This window comes from Saccopteryx bilineata, chromosome 4 (genome assembly GCF_036850765.1).
Source record: "Saccopteryx bilineata isolate mSacBil1 chromosome 4, mSacBil1_pri_phased_curated, whole genome shotgun sequence".
NCBI lineage: Eukaryota > Metazoa > Chordata > Mammalia > Chiroptera > Emballonuridae > Saccopteryx > Saccopteryx bilineata.
In genome coordinates, this window is record NC_089493.1 from 115,719,715 (window position 1) to 115,733,705 (window position 13,991).

Here is a 13,991-nt window from a genome sequence, read left to right on the forward strand (position 1 = left end):
TTTGCATTTCTCTAATAACTAATGAAGCTGAGCATCTTTTCATATATCTGTTGGCCATTTGTATCAAAACCTCAGAAACATTGATACGTAAAGACATATGTAGCCCCATGTTCATTGCAGCACTGTTCACAGTGGCCAAGACATGGAAACAACCAAAAAGCCCTTCAATAGAAGACTGGATAAAGAAGATGTGGCACATATACACTATGGAATACTACTCAGCCATAAGAAAAGATGACATCAGATCATTTACAGCAAAATGGTGGGATCTTGATAACATTATACGGAGTGAAATAAATAAATCAGAAAAAAACAAGAACTACATGATTCCATACATTGGTGGAACATAAAAATGAGACTAAAAGACATGGACAAGAGTGTGGTGGTTACCAGGTGTGGGGGGAGGGAGGACGCAGGAGGGAGGGAAGGAGAGAGTTAGGGGGAGGGGGAGGGGCACAGAGAAAACTAGATAGAGGGTGACGGAGGACAATCTGTCTCTGGGCGAGGGGTATGCAACATAATTTATTGACAAGATAACCTGGACATGTTTTCTTTGAATATATGTACCCTGATTTATTAATGTTATCCCATTAACATTAATAAAAATTTATTTAAAAATAAAAAAAAAAGAATAGTTCAGTGTGGCCCCAGGCGGGCAAGCCATCAGCCTCAGACAGGGGTTGCCAAGTGGACCCTTGTCGGGGCACATCCAGGAGTCTGTCTCTCTATCACCCCTCTTCTCACCTTGGAAAAGAAAAAATAAAATTAAAAAATGAAACAAAATAGCATGTGATTTGAAAACTAGTGATAAGAATAGGGGAGGGAACTAACTTAGGATAAATAAAAGAATTTCAGAGATCACTGAGGCTATCACAAATTTATGGTGACAGTAAACTACCTATTTTGCAAGTATGTTTTTTTTCTAGCAACACTATCCAGCTTGGAGCAGAAGTGATTCAGAGAGAGCCTGAGGCAGATTTTGAGTTGTTCTCAGAGCAGAGATGAAGAAATCAGGATGCATGGACATGAGAGAGTGAGTAGGGAGAGTAATTCAAGTGATTGATAGTATTGGGCTCTAGAGAAGGGAATTTAGTCAAAAGCAACATTCTTCAGGGATCAAGATCCTCCAGGACAAGTTGATGGGGATGAGAAAATTGGACTGAGAGGAGATTGGTGTTCGTTATTGGGATATGGAAATGAAAAAAATTAAAATAACAATAGCCTAAGAAAATCTATTTGCCTAAAGAATGCTTATATGCTTATACTGCTGTTAGTGGGAGTACAGTTTACTCTTATTTGATGTCTTAACTTTCATTTCTGACTTGGATAGACTTTAGAATGTGCATTTTCCTGGAGAGAGTACATAACTATCATCAGGTTTTTAAAGGCTTTGTAAGCGCCAAAATGTTAATACCAAATTAGATTACTAGGTGAATCTAACAATAAGGTGAATCTGCATTTAATAAAAATGTTATCAACAAATTCTTCATAGTTTTTCTACTTATGTTGGCTGTAATTATCTTATTTCTTGCCTGTGAACTATTATCTGCTCTAATTTATTAATCTTCCTTAACAGTTCACAGAAAGTAGTTTTGAGCAGGATCCAGAACATATTTGCTTTGCTGTTTTCAACAATCGATTTTATTTATCTAAGAGCATGGCATTAGATTTAATAGAGAAAAATCATATTCTTTTGAAACATCAAATTTTAATGGGGCATTCACTACATATAAATTTATGTATGTGTGTTGCGGTATGAGAAAATTCCCACACTCCACACTTCTTTAGTTCTTATGTCTCGCCTAGTTATAAAATAATAAAATTGACACAAGATCAAATTAACAGGAGAAAGAACAATTTCATATATGTGCACAGGAGAACTGCATTATGATACTCAGAGCATAAAATGAGGCTCAAAGAAGTGATGGAACTAGGCATATTTTAATACTTGTCAGACAAAGAAACAATACATTTGAGAGAAATTGACAGTACAAAGGAAGTTAGTGTTCATTAGAAAGGACTCAAGCAGGTTTGGGCATTAGCAAGGAATCTAAACAAAGCTGGGACTTGGCTAGTAAATACTAAAGGCGTCACACTCCTGTTTATTCAGGCTTTTTAGACCTGGATTTTGTAACTCTTGTGATAAGGTCCTTCCTCAGTCCTTCAGATGTGAGAAAGTCATTTATTATAATGATTCGTTTCCTACTGTTAGGGAGACAGGAGAGTCGGCTCTTCTTGATCTTACTGTTTCTTGGGTGATTTTAGTTCAAAATAATCAATATGACATTTTAAGGGCAGCCTGATTTGGGCCTCGATATTTGATCAGAAACTATCCATACATATCATTTGAAAATGGACCTGAATCAAAGAATTTCTTCCATTTTTCCTTTACTTATTTAAATTAATTGCCAAAAAAACTTAATTCCAAAATAAGTCAGATGTTTATAATATGACAATTATTATAGAAACATATTAGAAATTACCTAGAGCTGTATTCTCTTAATATGATTCTAAGAACTTCTAAAGGTTTTTCCTTTAAGTTTCAAAGTTGATTTTATGTTTTACTAATGCACTGGAATCATACATGAATATGAAAAGTAGATGAGCAAAGAGTTACTCAAAAATATCCAAGAGACATTCTTATTGTCTACCTTTGTGAAAAAATAATTCAGGATGAATTTGGATTTTATAACCTGTTTCATAATGCAAAGGAAATGATTCCCATGAAAAGGAAGAAGTGATAATTTGTAAGCTGGAAATGAAACATTTAAAAGCTTACTTTTGTAACAAAAATGTAATACTAAAATTGAAAGTTGATAGATTTATAAATTCTTCAGTGTATGCAGGAAAATGACAAAATGATAAAAGAGAATGTTGCACAGGAATATTAGTGAAGATTGAAACTCGTGCTAAAAAAGCCTTCTTACTGCTGAGAACATCATTAGAGCTATTAACCAACCAGTATGCAATGCCAAAATCACATACTTGTAGTGATTGATTAGGAAGTAACTGATTTATGCTATGTGCACTAGTCCAGAAGAAAAAGAAAATAAACTTGCCACAAAGTACCAAGTTCTTTTTGTTCATATATATATATATATATATATATATATATATATATAATAGGAAGCTTGTATCGTTAATGCAATGAAAAGGAATATAGATTTCCTCCCCAAAAATAGGTCACCAAGTTTTACAAGAAATAGGAAATAAAGTAAGAAATAAACAGGAATAGGAACCAGTGATAGAGAGGAGAGGCATGAGCACCTTATATATTTTATCATGAGTTTCATTATAATATTTAAAATTACTAGTCACCATTCCAAACACTGTATATACATTAATCATCACTACAACTTTACAAAGTATTATTTATTGTTTTGATCATCTTACAAATAAGGAATCAGAGTCAAGGAGCAAGTAATTAGGTTTCCCAGTGAAATACGGTCAGTAAGTAGCAGAGCAAGGTTGTGATGCCAGTCCAACCACAGAACAGATTCTTCTACCACCACTTCACTGGGATGGCCTGATCACTGCCCATACAAAAAAAAAAGAAACTTTATGTAATAATTATACTCCTTCGTAATCTATGAAATTTAAGATGGGACCATGAGGACAAGATGTACATTATAAAATATTTTTTAGATGGCATTTTTGTATCACCTCCTTCCAAAGGATATAGAAAAAACGTTTATTAGTAATAAACATTCAGTATAAGATGTGAAATTCTTGTAAAATTTAGGAAGTAGAAAGCAGGCAATAGGATTTTTACAAAGAAGCACTAGGAGAATTTAGTTACACTAAATAATCTGACCCCAGGGTCTGAATGAAATCTATTCAAACTCCAACTTTATCACTTAAAAGATGTGTGAACTTAGATGAGCACTTAGCCTCAATGGTCTCAGAAGTTAAATGGGAACAATAATCTATTTAACAGGGTTATTTTTACAACTGCATGAGTTGTGAAATGCTTAGTAAAACACCTGACAAATACTAAGCAATTAACACAACATCACAATAAAAAAAATGAAAATGTTTTTTCCTATTGTACTCAAAATTGAATATGTAAATAACATAAGATTTATTCATGAGGAAAATTATGGGTTTAAAAATTTATCTTTCAACATATTGGTATAATGACACAATCAAATGGGAATGAGATGTAGACTGTTAAAATATTGCTATGTGCAAAACACACACACAAAATCAGTTTTTTCTTAGACTTGAGAATGACTTGTATGCAAAAAACTTTTTGTACCAAAAAATAAATTTTAATTCAGTATTTAACTTTTAATTTAATGTATACCGCAATTCACATTAGACTTTGCCAAATCTACAAATTGTTCTACAATACATACTTTAATAAACAGACTTGATTGGCAGTTAGCATTGCCTCAGGCTAAGCTTTATCTTTCTGCTTGGTAGGATTGTTAAGAAAATATCTTTCTGCAGATGTTGAAAAAATGACATTGAGGAGAATAATGCAATAGCATGGTTTTACTTTGCTCTAAGTAATTCTGTCTTTGAGTTCTGCTAATACAAAATACTTAAAATTTTATCAAATTCTAGCTGGAAAAAAACTTTGTATAAAAATGTCCTATAGGAAATTCCCTTTAATATATTTGCTTTGGGTTTTTTGTTATTTAGTTCCATTAGTGAAATATCATACCACATTTTACATATAAACCAGCATATAAAGTCCTGTTTAAACTGTAAAAATTTATTCTTAATAATAGCCTTGCTTAATCTATATTGTGCCCAAAGCCATTCATGAACTACATTTTATATTTTCACTTTTTAGAAACACAAGATGCTTCAACTGAGTTTGTGGCTGCTATCAGTTTATATTTGGTGCTCAAATTTAGACTAAACCTTTGTGATTATGATTTAAAGTTTCAGCAAACCTGTATATAAAAGAATTCCAAAACGTATGACCATGGTTTTTTTTTGTGTTTTTTTAAACTAATTTTAATGGGGTGACAATCAATCAGGGTACATAGGTTCAGAGAAAACATCTTCAGGTTATTTTGACATTGACCATGTTTTTTTAAACACAATTTTTACCCCACAAAATTAGTAGTGATACAAATACAACTTCAAATTTTCCTTGACTAAATAGAATAGTACAGGTATCACAATGGCAAACGTGAAAAACTATTATTCAGAAGTTACTCTTTTTTGTTTTTTCCATAATCAAAATACCAAAGTGTTTGTCATTTTTTACAAAAATGCTCAAACGCTGTTTAGTTGATGTGTTTATGGTGTACATGTCTAATATATCTGAAACCTGTGTATTCCCATTTCCTACTTTTAGAGTAGAACAAGTTAAATACTATATTAGGATTATGTGCAATTTTAAATAATGGAAAGTTTTGCTAGATTTTTCTTCAATTTAGAATAAAATGTAATAAATAGCACACTAATGCTTCATAAGATAAAGTTATCAATCCATGACATTATGGATAAACAATTAAAATTGATGGTTTTTATCTCTCAGTTCATTAATTTAATGAATACAAATCAAATATTGAGAAAGATGCCTAAAGTTTTAACAAAAACTGTGCCTAATTATTAGAAAGTGAGTAGAGAATTATATATACAAATAATATGTATAAAGATATAATAATAAATAACTGTCTAAAATGGGGATCATCTACATAATGTGTAGTTCTATTCCTTATCATTTGTGTTCTTTTACTAGTATGCATTCAGTGTTGACAGTCCTTCACGGGAACTTATTCTCCACTAATGAATATGCCTTTGCCCAGGTATGAAGACACTGATATGAATATTCTTTTATATTATTTTCATAGACTTCAGTTTTTAAATGGGTTAGTCCCTTTTAAAAGCAATCACAAGAAATAGCTCTCGACAGAAAGGGTCTTCTAGTAGAGAAAAAAGATGTGTAAATAATTCTTGTGGGCTAAACTGATACGCTCTAGGAAAGCCAGAGATTTGGTTTCTCTTTCTTTATGACACATTCACCCCTTTTCTTTGGCTGGCTCCACCTGCTCATGGAAGGACCCTCCTTCAGCTTGTGTCTTGCTGAATTCCACACAGAACAGGCCGTCTACAGCAGGGGTAGTCAACCTTTTAAACCTACCAACCATTTTTGTATCTCTGTTAGTAGTAAAATTTTCTAACCACTCACTGGTTCCACAGTAATGGTGATTTATAAAGTAGGGAAATAACTTTACTTTATAAAATTTATAAAGAAGAGTTACAGCAAATTAAAGCATATAATAATAATTACTTATGAAGTACTTTATGTCAAATTTTTGCTAAGTTTGGCAGAATAAATCTTTATAAAACAATGTACTATAGTTAAATCTATCTTTTTATTTATACTTTGGTTACTCCGCTACCATCCACTATGAAACCTGGAACGCCCACTAGTGGGCGGTAGGGACCAGGTTGACTACCACTGGTCTACAGGATGGAGGCAGCATTGGAACTACATACAAACATCTCCCTTTCTGCATCTGAAGTCTATCTCTCCTCAGTCTTGGACTCAGTGTACCCCTAAGGCCCAGTGCATAGGTTGCCCTAAAAAAATAAATCACATAACACAGAAAGCTACAAATAACACTTCTAGTCTTACTACACAGAGAAGCCTTGTTAATATTTTGGTGTATATTATTCTTATTGCCTTATAATACACACACACACACACAGCTATATAATTCACACAAAAACATTGCTTTAGGTTGGATTCTGAATAAAATTAAAGAGAAAACAACTTTATTTGGAAGGTGAAACCAGGAGCTCCCATGAAGGAGCAGAGACATGGAGAATGGAATTAGTGTGGGCACTAAATGGATAAGTTATCCCTCTACAAGACCAAGGCTCAGTCCTATTGGAAACATCAGGAAAACTCACCAAAAGAGTGAAGAATGAGAGGTTTTATTCACAAACTGCTACCCAATCCTGGCCACAGGCTACCCTCAAGATTGTGAGCCAATCCCTGGCATTTCAGACTTCTATTCATATTCCTGAGCCCAGAGAAAGTCCTCAGGCTCTTGAAGAAATCAGTTGGACAGTGTCCAGGGAATGGAGGGCAGGAGGTATCCCCTGTGCTTACAGAGTAATCCAAAGTTTTCTTTTCTTTTTTTTAATTTAGTGAGAGGTGGAGAGACAGAGAAACAGAGTTCCAGATGTGCCCAACAAGGATCCACTCAGCAAGCCCCCTATCGGGTGATGCTCTGACCATCTGGTCTTGCTGCTCCATTGCTAGGCAACCAAGCTATTTTTTTTTTTTTTAGCACCTGAGGCTGAAGCTATGGAGCCATCTTCAGTGCCTGGGACTGACTTGCTTCAATGGAGGGGAAGAGAAAGAGAGAAAGAGAAAAGGGGGAGGGGTAGAGAAGCAGATGGTCACTTCTCCTGTGTGCCTTGACCCGGGAATTGAACCCAGGACTTCCACACACTGGGCTGACACTCTACTGCTGAGTCAGCAGGCCAAAGCCAAAGTTTTTTTTTACATTGCTTATCTATTTTATAATCTAATTCAATAGTTTTAATGTCAGTGCAGCCTTATCTTTTTTAACATAATTTTAACAGCCTTATCCATCTAACGGCTTTATTAGAAGATATGACTATACTATTTATTTCCTCTTTCCTATGTATGACATTTAAGTTTACCATAAATTTTCTGTTTAAATTTAAAATACACCAATTTACTTATTACTTTTTGGAATAAAACCTTGGAAGTAGAATAGTGGAATCAGTTTACAAATTATCAATTTTGACTAATATTTCCTGATTACCCATCCTAAACACTGTTCCATTTTATACTCCCATCAATAGGAAAATTAAATGGCTGCTTCCTCACACCTTTTCCATCACTGTGTTTTATCAACCTTTCTATACTTTGCCTGCTTTTTTTCTTTTAAATGTGTACTATTCCTATGCTGAAGGGCCAATAGCTCATTTATTCCTTCATAACATTATATACCAAGATGTTAGGTTTGCCTTCTGTACAAACTCTGAAGAAATAATGGTGTCTCCATTGATGGCACCTTGTAAAATTCAAAGAACTTAATGTTTTGACACTTGATATCTTCACCTATAATTTGAAAAAGTACTGCCATGCTTTTTCTAACTGGAGTTTTCCAAGATAAACATGAATTATCTTGAAAGTTGGTCTTTCTCGCAGAACCCAGAAATATCTTCAAAACTTTCATTTGAAGGCCTCCACGTGTTGCTGAAGCTGGCTCTATAGATGAAGCTTACATGTCATCTTCAGGTAAATGATCTCCAGAACACACTTTTTAAGTCATATGCTTTAAAACAAGAACACCCTTTTTAATTCTACACATTTAAGACTTAACATGAAATGAGTTTTCTTAGCCACAGACCAAAATTTTGCATTAAAATTTACTCATGAGCATGATGCAGAAACATTTCTAATTTGCTAGTATAATAACATTTCACTGTGAAGTCTATAAATAGCATCCAAACAATAGTTATCTGCTAAACATTTTAAACTCTAACACACTCCTAAACTTTAAGAACATTCAGGTATTTTAGAGACCTTCTGCTTTCTTTGTGTTTCTAGGCAAAAAGCCCCTGATTTTAAGAAAAAACCTGATGTGTAGCTGGAAATATGTTTTAATAATTATGCTGTGCAGTCTAGAAACTATTTTACTAATTTGAATTGCAGAATCAAGACTATCTTGATAGAGAGGATATTTTATGTCAAAATATTTTATTACTCTTCATTTGAAAGTCATAGATTATATTAAACTGGTGTGACACGTGATATCACTATAATTGGTTAGACCTTAGGGACAGATAAGGTTCCATTTGTGGCTCTTGTCTGCTTGTTGTAGCTGTGTTAGATATTATAGTTAGGAAGTTAGCTTAAAGCATTGATATGAGTTAATTCATAGTTTAAAACTTTTATAATACAGTAAAGTAATGTGCAACTATAAATATAATACATATAAATATATAGAGATACATATATCTATATATAGACATAGCTAGATATACCTATAGACAGAATATAACTATATATAGCTTTTAAAGAGAAACTGTTTCTTTATTTCTGGGTAGAAAGGCTCTGAATTAAGGAGAAACATTGTAACACTATGTTTACCTGAAGCTATGTTTTAATTTCTATAGATACATATATATCTATATCCATTTTAGTCAGCTAACACATTTTCTGTACAAAATAGGATCTAAATTTAAAAGTCTGAGTATATGCTCCATTGTGTCACTTAGCTCAAATAGGTGATTTTCCTTTTAATTTTTTTTCTTTTTAGTTCTCTAGTTTCATTATTGAAGCCTTCCAGTACAAAGTAAAATTTTTAATTGACTTCTTTTTTTTTCTGGAATAAGAACCCTTTGAAGACACTGTCACTACAGAACAGCCAAATGACAATAAACACTTCAGAGTGGTAAGCACTTGACTTTATCAGAAATAGATATTTTAATTTTGTTTTGTTTTAGCTATCACAAACTTGTCCCTCTGAACCACACACACACACACACACACACACACACACACACTCACACACACTATAGAAGATTAGCTCATGTGATCATAAAGGTTGAGAGTTCCCAAAACCTGCAATTAGCAGTCTGGAGACTTAGGATGGCTAATAATGTACAGTGGTACTTTGACACATGAGCACTTTCAATCACAAGCCATTTGAGAGATGAGTACTCACTCATGGGATTTTTTTGCTCTAAGTCATGAGCAGATATTTGAATCATGAGTGTTGGCAAACAAGTTTGTAAAATTTGTGTTTTCTGAGTTTGCTCACTTTTATTGTTAAAAATGGCACTGGGCAAAAAAAAAAATGGCGCTGGGCAGCCACGTGTGTGCTTGCTCTCAAAGCAGGGCAGTTGATTGCAAATTTTGGATTACCTTACTGCTTGGGAAGGGCCATTGTTAGGCTAATGTTGGCTGGAGGAGAGGTTTTGGCACCAGAAAAATTTTAAAAAGGAGAGAAGAAGAAGGAGGAAAAGAAGTTGCCATGATGGCAGAGTGAGAGCAGAGAGGATGCAGAGTACTGAAGGAGGAGCCAAGATGGCAGGGAGAGGAAGAGAAGCCAAGATGGCAGGGTGCTGACGGAGAAGCCAGTTTGTACAGAGAGGAGAAGGGAGAAGGTGTGCAGATGGGGAAGTAGAGATGACTGAGACTGGTGGGGGCCTTTGATTCTAGGGAAAAGCAGAGAAGATTCTCCTGGTTGTGGAACCGAAGAATGTGTAAGTGGCTTTGGGAACCCTGTGTGTATTTGCTCATTGGCTGGTGTGAGTCTTGAATAAAGGAATGGCCCACCAATTTTTGGCTTTATTTCTTTACTGTTTGCCCAAATCTAATGGGAACCTGCATGTGTGTGGCCACTATGGCCATGATTACTGGCCATACATTTGAAGTAGTTTGTGGCAGGATTTGGATTAAATTGGTATGGGGCCACCACCACCCTTGAGGGGTGGGGTAGAGGACTAGTGGTTGTTATGGTTCCCCATGGCTGTCCTTTTTGGAACCATGGGCTGGCTGATTTTTACAGCCCTGCGAGAGGAACCAAGAGCTCTGTGCAAGAGGCTGCCCAAGGCCTGCAAACCGAGGAGTGGAAGGGGTTGGAATGGCCATGGGAGAAAGGGATGCAAATCCTGGAACTGGAGCAAGTGCTAGAGAAGTAGGCTGACTGGATTTGTGAGCTGCACCTAGAAATGGAGCAGTCTCTGGAGAAGGAATTACAGGTTTGTGAGTTGTAGTTTGCCCTGGAAATTGTGGAGAGCTGGCAGCCGCAGGAGCCTAAGCCGGAGCCGTGTTGGTGGAGTGGCTCTGAGTCAGCGAGAGCAGGCATTTCCAGCTCCTCTTCTCAGGATGACGAGACTGCAGCTGAAGTTGCCGTCCAAAGACTCCAGAAGGTAAAAGCCCAACAGCAAAGAGTACCTACTAAGCCTCTGGTTCATTTGCTGTGATTATGGGACATAGGGGTGGAGAGCAGCATGCTCTCTGGAGCAGAGGTGGAAGTGTTGGCCACCATTGCCACGTGTTCCCCTTTGGGACAGTGTCTTAAGAGCTGCCAGGATGGCAGGGATGAGTGGGGAGGCCTGAGGCCCCATGTGCATGGATTGACTCTTGGACTGCTATCAGAGGGGCACCAGCTCCCTCGTTGGATGGACATGTGGCTTTTGGACAATATGAGAGACCCTGATGGAGGGAGGAGCAAGTCTGGTGGAAACTGTATGACTTGTGCTATTGCTGTAATTTGTTTGTGTGATGTGCCTAATTCCTTGCACAGGAATGCTTGTGGTGTGAATTGCAAAGTGAGCAAATGGGGTGGAATGTTATATAAATGAGTTTGTAAATTTTGTATTTTCTGAGTTTGCTCACTTTTATTGTTAAAAATGGCTCTGTGCAGTGTCTGTGAAATTGCAAATTACCTTCCTGCTTGGGAAGGGTCATTGTTATGCTAATGTCTCCTCCCCCTCCGCCAGCATCTTCACCTGACCTTGAAGGTAAATACACTTCATTAACCATTTTATTTCTTTAAATTCTCTCTTATTATGTATATATATATGTATTTGTTATTTATAAAGTACATTTTCTTATTTAAAAGCATATAAAAAAATGCAAGTGGTTTCTGGGGGTCGGAATGGATTAATTGCATTCCCATTAATTTTAAATGGGGAGTTCGATTTGACACACGAGCAAATTGAGTCATGAGCTCAGTCATGAATTAAACTCATGTGTCAAGGTATCACTGTAGTTCCAATCTGAATCTAGAGTCCTGAGAACCAGGAGAACTGATTTTTGGGGAAACAAATGTTTTTAGGTTTGCTCACTTTTATTTTGCCTAAACTGGTGCATTAGCATGGAGCAGCGCCTTGTGTGTAGTTTACAGAAGGCTTCTGGTACTTGCCCTCAGGGCGGCAGAGTGCAAATTGCGGGTTGCCTTCCTGCTTGGTAGGGGCCACTGTTTGCTACTGTTTGCTGGAGAAGGGGTTCCCCCTCCAGCCTGTTTTGGCTGGAGAGTGCAGAAAGTGAGATAGTGCAGAGAGAGGGAGAGTCCAGAGGGTGAGTCTGGAGGGTGAGTCCAGAGTATGTCTCTGGGTTGTGGAACCAGAGACCACGTTGGGGCTAAGGAGCCTGATTTCCACCCGGCCTATTTGGCTGGGGAGTGCTGAGGCTGGTGGGGGCTGTGAGTCTGGGTGAGTCTGGAATGCTGAGGTGCTTGGGAGCCCTGCCTGCTTTCTGGTCCACTGTTAGGAGACTTTAATAAATGGAATGGCCCACCATTGTCTGGCTCCACAATTCCTTTACCATCTGCCCGAATCCAGTGTGAACCTGCATGGCCACAGCAGTGGTCTCTGGCCTTACACTAATGATGTCTGTTTCAGTCCAAAAGATGGCCAACTTGAGACCCTGGAAGAGATGATGTTCCAGGTCACAGGATCAGAAAGGAGTTTTTTTTCTCCCTATTCTTAGAAGGGTTGGCCTTTTTTTCTATTCAGGCCATCAACTGATTGGATGAGGGTTAACCACATTAGGGAAAGCACCTGCTTTACTCAGTCTATCAATACAAATGCTAATCTCAGCCAAAACACCCTCACAGACAAACCCAGAATGATGTTTGACCAAGTATCTCAGCACATTGTGTCCCAGTCAAGATGACACATAAAATGAATCATCCCACCACATATCATTTGACAGGAATAAATAATTCAGTGGAAAGTAAAGACCTCACTCTAGATGTAATAGCACTTGGAAGACAGGGTCAATGAGAACTTCATTGTAATGTAAAACACAAGAGCTGGGGTAGGGGAGGACAAGGAGAGAAGGGAGCATTCACAAAGCAAGATCAATAAACAGAACATGACCAGCCCCAGGAGTACGCTTCATGCCTTCCTGTCAGTAATCACACTCTGTGAAGGGTACCCTAAATTAGTTCATCTATATTGTGCTTAATTTAAATACAAATACACCAATTAATTAAAAATAATACTTAAAAATTATATTAAAAATCAATTATAATATTTTGAACCCACACAGTATCACAGTTCTTAAACAAGTTTCTTGGTCCAGATTATTTCTGGTGTTCTTACACTGTTGTAAAGTACCCAATCCACAATTCTGTGGGTTTTTATAGAGGCACGTAGTCCAAATAAGCTTTTGAAAAGTTTTATTAAAGGAGGAAATTTATTAAATATGCTGGCCACACATATCTTACATGAGTCAGTTCCAAAGTCCCAAATCATGTGTCTTATTAATGTTCTAGGGGTTGGTTATATACCATTAATGGGGAAATGGACGGGGAAATAACCTGACATCACAGTGTCCTGTGAAAATACCTGACATCTCTGGTATACCTTTGTCCAGAGATATATACATTAACTACATGCTTTTAGGAAGGGAGAGGTGATTTCCATGGGGACAAATGCCTGTAAATGGTCCATTAGTTTAAGAAAGGTTTAATTTAATTTTTTTCTCTCCCTACATCTGGCTAGCTATTCACCCATTTCCCCACAGGTATGGGGGAAGGTCAGAGAATCCAAATGTCCTTCATCTTCTGCATTTACAACACAATGCCATTGGCCATCTCGGTTTTATGCTAATCACAAGTACAGAAATCATCTACAAAATCCCTCTGTATGCTTAGCCCAAATTAACAAAATGTTTTCTTTAAGCTTCTTAAAATATTAATATTAATTCTGTAGCCTTTGGTACCTTACAACACACAGTGTTCTCATTTGTCTAGATTAAGTTCTCTTTTACTCTGTACTGTGTCTTATTTTGACAAGTTTCTTATAGTTTACTTTAGAACCTGCCTGCAGGTTTGAACCAGCATATTAACTCTCATAATGTGTTTCTGCTTTCTTTTGTCTCTTGCCTGTTGCAAGTCCTCTGCTCCTCTCCTGTTTCCCAAATGCCCAACTGAATGTTTCCAGTCAGTAAAACTCATCTTACTAGCAAAGTTAAAAACTAATTTTCTCCTGATTTGATTTTAAGCCTATTGATCTACAGCTTA